This window comes from Crocodylus siamensis, chromosome 6 (assembly GCF_052110815.1).
Source record: "Crocodylus siamensis isolate JL-2025a chromosome 6, ASM5211081v1, whole genome shotgun sequence".
NCBI classification, from domain to species: Eukaryota; Metazoa; Chordata; order Crocodylia; family Crocodylidae; genus Crocodylus; species Crocodylus siamensis.
In genome coordinates, this window is record NC_143400.1 from 46,433,585 (window position 1) to 46,439,786 (window position 6,202).

At 42.9% G+C, this 6,202-nt stretch overlaps 1 pseudogene; it reads right to left on the reverse strand.

The window, feature by feature from the left end:
• Positions 1-646: 646 nt before the first annotated feature.
• Positions 647-1,621, reverse strand: LOC149862617 (olfactory receptor 5AP2-like; annotated as a pseudogene).
• Between the last annotated feature and the right edge of the window lie 4,581 nt (positions 1,622-6,202).

A 6,202-nucleotide genomic window follows, 5' to 3' on the forward strand; every position in this document is an offset into this window, starting at 1 on the left:
TACTACTCTCAGAGCCTGATGCTTCAGCAGTTTTCTACCTATCTTTCAGTCCATTCATCCAGTCCATACTGCCTTAGCTTGCCTGTGAGAATGTTGTGGGAGACCATATTAAAACTACTGCTAAAAGTCCACTTGCCTCTCTCATCCACAGAGTCAGTCATCTCATCATAGAAAGCAATCAGGTTGGTCAGGTATGATTTGCTCCTGGTGAATCCATGCCAACTGTTCCTAATCACCTTTTTCTCCTCCATAGGCTTACAAATGGATTCCTTGAGGATTTGCTCCATTATTTTTCATGTTCTCCATGTTCAACCCTTAATGAGAACAAAGCCTTTTTCTTACAATTTCCCACCCAGAGGACACATTAATGCACAGTAGAGGCAAGGTATGAGTGTCCAGTATGGTAAGGGGTGGACCTTGAAGATCTGCAGTCCTGAACTGGTCATTTAATTACATGTGGCTAGTATGATTAAACTATAACTGTGCCATCATATGCATTAGATGATCAGCCACAGAATATAGCCATTTACTGATCAGTATTATAGTCATAAAATACAAAGGAATAGACATGATCCTTGCAAAATAGTACAGATAACGTAAACATTTTGCTTATGAATTTTATTTATTGATTAATGCTGCTCCAATGTTAAAAAAGAGTTTAGATTAGTTGAATCCTCAGTAAAGGCACGTGTTTACTGACTGATTTACTCAGGGCTGCCCTAAAATCCTTATTTCTCAGGCTGTATATAAGGGGATTTAACAAAGGGGTCAAGACAGTGTAAAAAAGAGAGAGCAACTTGTTTACATCTTTTAATACATCATTTTTGGGTAACAGATAGACAGTCATCAAAGCCCCATAGAACATTACAACCACAATAAGGTGTGAGGAGCAGGTAGAAAAAGCTTTTTTCCTCCCAGTGGTAGAAGGAATTTTCAGGATGGTGGCAATGATACAAATATAGGATGTCAGGGTGAGCAGAAAGGGAGGCACTGTGCACACGGTGGCAACGATGGACATAGCTGTCTCTGTTGTGTGGGTTTCGCTGCAGGATAGCACTAACAATGGAGTGTAATCACAGAAGAAATGGTCAATTTTGTTGGACCCACAGAAAGTCAGCTGTGATGCCAAGACTGATGTGAAGGCATTGGCCACAAATCCAATTACCCAAGTCCATGCTGCTAGTTGGAAACAGAACTTGCTGTTCATCAAGCCTCCATAATGCAGTGGTTTGCATATTGCTAAGAACCGATCATAGGACATGGCAGATAAGAGATAACACTCGGAACATGCAAAGGAACCAAAAGCATAAAACTGAAAGAAGCAACCGTTTAATGAAATCCCTTTTTCTTTGTTAAGCAAACTAGCCAACATCCTGGGCAGGATAGTGGAGGTGTAGCAGATCTCCAAGAAGGCTAAATTCCCCAGGAAGAAGTACATGGGGGTGTGAAGGCGGTGGTCACTGACAACTAGAAAAAGAATGACAATGTTTCCTACCAAGGTCAAAATGTAGATCATGAGGAAGAGCAGGAAGAGAAGACTCTTCAGGTCATGGACATCACCAAATCCCAGGAAGACAAATTCTGTAATAAAAGTTTGGTTTCCTTGTTCGATGCCTGTCATGGTCTATATCTGTCAGCAAAGAGGGGGAAAAAAGCAAAACAAAAAGAAAAGTTGAAACATAAAAGTAAATTTATGCCATCCCTTCTACTTCATAATATACTTTTTAATTCCACCTCTTATTATGACCCTTAAACACTGTGTGAGATCTCAGACTAACAACCCAAGTGGCCTGTTGTTTTTGCTCTGTACAAAGCAGCGAGCAGTTTTTTTTTCCCCACTAGGACACTTTTGAAAAGTCATCCAGCTATCCAGAAATTCATTGCTATCATCTTTACCATTCTTTCTTCTCTTGCTTCCTTTCAGGCTGTGCTCCTTCCAACAGGAAGAAGCCAATATTGACAACGACCTGCTACTGACAACGACCTGCTTTGCAGTTGGGATCTCATAGCTAGCAGACAGGATTTAAGTTGTCAGCTTTCAGGGTCTATCTGACAGATTTGGGTATCTAAATCCCTAAAGTCTATGTGCCTTAGGCTGTACATGCCTAAATAGTGCATCCATAGCTGTTAAACTGCAGTTTTTAGCACTCATGCACATTTTACACTTCAGTTCTGGTTAGCCTACAGAGCATGTTGCAAGGGGAAAATAAGATCACTCACGTAAGCATTTAAACCTGGGCAAATCACACTGTGTCAATGGGGCAAAAAACCACAAGTAGCACAATGAATCTCTCAGCTATTACCTCTAGCCAAGTGACTGCTGTACCTGACAAGAAGTGAGACAATTGCTTTCAACAAGAAGGCAAACACAGGAAGGAAAAATGAGACAGATTTAAAAAAGGAATCACAAAACTGTGTCTTTCCCAGATTGCACATGTTCTTAGTGACATGCAGGATTATATTACTGCCTTGGAAAGTAGGACATCTACAACAGTCAGATCTGATAAAATAAAACGCTTATGCCAGCATCCATGGAGAGAGTTGTGTTCAGCAGTCTTTTTCTTTCCTTTCCTCTTTATTACTTATTGTTTCTTATTTATTCTTATTTATATGTATCTATTGTTTCATATTTCCTTTATTACTTATTATTGAAAGACTTCACAGCTAGCCATGTACCGTTCACATATACATATTTCTGATTTTTGCGTTGCATTAAAAAAAAAAATCAGTCGACAAGGAATCACAGCAGCAGAAACCAGAAAAGTATACAAAGTTTACAGTGAGACATAAAGCATGGAAGAGTCAAAGATAGATAGCTTGACCTACCGATAGGTCAAAAATGCTTTCCTAATTGTATTAAAGAAGCTGTAGTTTAGATGTTCGGACAAAATTTCTAAGTAGAGCAGTGGAATAATTTACATAGGGAGCTCTTGGCACCCCTTTCACTGGAGGTTTTTAAGAAAAAAATAAATAAAAGTCTACCAGGGACAATCCAGGTCCTGCTCCTGCATCAGAGAAAAGGAATAGATGAGATGACTTTGATAAATCATTTCTATGATTTTTATCTAAAGCATTCACTCTCATTCTCTTTCACTGTGTCTTTCTCTCTCTCTCTCAGAAAAAAAGGGTTCTTTTTCTACACTTTACTGTTTTCCTAAAAAAATTAAATAGGTCATGGAAAATGCTATTATAATTGCTCTGTATGAAACACTGCAATGGAAATAACGTTTTAAAATGTCTCTATGATAATAGGAGTAGTAATGAACATTTCCTTTTTGACTAATCATAGTAATAACATATACCATTTTCAAAGCAATTTCTTTTATCAAGGGACTGCATATATATCAGCTCATTGCCACTGCCATTACTGTTTTGGCTGACTTTACAGAGCTGCTGAGAAGGATTTATCAACAACTGGAACTCTGTGGTACTAGGCATTGAAGATGCACAGAAAAAAAAGGCTCCAAAATGCTTCTCCTCTCAATGCCTAGAAAGGTTCATGACATCCAATCACTAATAGTCATGATGAGCAATTTGACCCTTTTCTTTATTAAAAAAAAAGAATGCAAACAGTTGGCTTACTGCAAAGGCAAGGCTTTTAGGAGCTAAAGGAGGTCACCTCTTCATGGAGCATCACCACGACTGGGATCTGTACACAGCAAGATGGATGAATGCCTGATAAGCTGTTAAATAAAATCTTAGGAATCCAAGCAGTATTATTTAGGACCCTGATCCTGCATTCTTTATGTGACCAGTGCTCCTTTTGCCTTTAACAATCAACACACATGAATCTGAAACCAATAAGGGGAAAATATAAGGTGGTTATACATCTCCCCTGACAACCAAGTGCCCGTAGGGAAACCTGTCTTACATGCAAGGATAGCATGGCTTTTCACACAAACTAATAGGAGACTGGTACCCCAGGAGATCAGTGAAACAACTGTCCCTTCTCTCTATGGAAGGCCCCATTTCTCACAACTCTTGGCCTCTTCCTTCAACATTAACACATGTTTGAATGGAGCAAGCTGGAAAAAGAAATTTATGATTATGGGAAACTGCAGTACTTCAAAACTTGTTTTCACTCTGAGCTGTTTCAAAAAGTTTAAATTTTTTTTTTCCATGTGGAAAAAATGGTTCATACAGTAGGGCGGTGTGAAATTTCAGCAGCTGTTTAATTTTGGAGGTGTTTCAGCCTGTTTTGGTGCCCAAAACACTGAATCCAAAATGAAACAGAAGGCTCTGAAACATCTCTGAAATGAAATGAAACCATGCAAAACATTTCAGAAATGTGCATTTAAGGCTCTGTATGAAGCCTTTCTCTGCCTTTTGTGTGTCTATCTGGAAGTAACAGCATGTGAAAGGTACTGGCTGGCTGCAGTGGCTAGCTTCGTTGCTAGTCTCTCTTCTAGCAAAGGATTGCATACACCTTTCTAATATATTACAAATAGATGTTATATTGCACATAGAAGATACATTGCACACACATTTTCCAGCACAGCAAACATTACAAAATGTGCTGGAAAGGCAGGTGCCAGGTCTCCTGGGAAGGGAGTGAGAGGAGTTAGAGCGGGTAGGGGGAGAGCCGCAAGATCCCCCCCCCGCCCAAAAAAAAAAAAAATAAAAAAAATTAGATGCTCACTCTTCCCTAGCAGCCATGAGACTTTTGCTGCTAGTAGCAGCAAGGAGGTAGGGAAAGTGTCTGCACCTGCCCCACCTCCGCTAACAGCAGAAATAATAACAACCCCCAGCACTATCAGCATGACAGGAACCAGGATGACAGTCTCCTCCACCCCAATTTCAGTTCCCAGCCTAAACCTTCCAGTGGCAGAGGTGAAACTGGATCTGGAACCAGGGGAACTCATTGCCATAGCCAGAGAAGTTCTGGTAAGGAGAGGGGATCTGAGTTTCTGCTCCACACCCCTCAAAGTTCCCTTAAAGTCAGGTCTTCTTCTCCAAAAAGCACCTCAGAGGAGGTTGAGGTTGTGGAGGCAAGTGGCTCAAATGAGTCGGTCCTTCCTGTTGTTGTGCCTCTGCCTGCTTAGTAGGGGGATGAGGCAGGATCTGCACCTGCACTCCAGAAGTGAGGGTGTAGTGTAATGTGGGATCATTTTGAGGTGGCAGATGATCCCAAGTATGCTTTCTGCCTGAACTGCCAATGCAACACCAACTGAGGCAAGGGCAAGGAACACTTCAGCATCACAGGGATGCTGATGCATATCAGGAGGCACCACCCCCTTGCACTTGCTCCTTCTTATCCTGGTGCCAGTGGGAGTGTGCCCAAAGGGAAGTCCCCATCTCACTCCAAAGCCCCCATCCTGCAGAAGCAGGGGAAGGCCACCCTGGACCAGTGGGGGAAAGGGAGGTGCGTTCCAAGGTGAGAAACGTCACCCAGAGCACTGGGGAGATGTTTGCTCTGGATGGCCAGCCCTTCTTAGTTGAGTGGCCAGGGTTCAGGTGGCTCATGGAGCTCATGGCCCCATCATACTGCATGCCCACACCCATCACCTTCAGCAGGGCAGTGTTGCCCTCCCTGTATGAGGTGTGCAAGGAGTACTTGAGGGAGGAGCTGCACCAAGCAAGTCCATAGGTGGCCTTACCCTTTACCTCAGACATCTGGAGCAGCCAGGATGGAGATCATGACTACCTCTTCCTCACAGGGTACTGGTGTGATCAGTCGGTGGCCTGTCCTTCAAGTGGAAGTGATGGATGAGTTCCGTACGGCAACCGAGATCATGGGGGCCATGAGCTGCATGGTGCAGGGGTGATGCATTGGGCAGGGTGAGCTTACATGTGGGTTCATGGCCACTGAAAATGGGGTCAATATAGTGAAGGCAGTCCATGATGCCAACTTTGTTGGCATCTGCTGTGTGACACACAAGTTTCACCTTACAGTCAGAGACACTCTGGAGGGGAACAGGACTGCTGGTGAGGGTGTCGTCACTACCAGCCAGCTCATTTCAAAATGCAGGAAGCTGGTGGGCTACTTCTACCAGATCATCAAGCGGGGAAAGTTGCTGCAGGACAAACAGGCAGGGCTGAATGTCCCACAGCACAAAATCATGCAGGATGTGGAGACTTGGTGGAACTCCACAGACCTGATGCTTGAAAGGCTGGTGGGGCAACAGACACCATCCAGGATATGGCCTTGCGTGGGGAGATTGTGTTCAGTGGCCCCTTAACAAAGCTGACATGGGATACCATC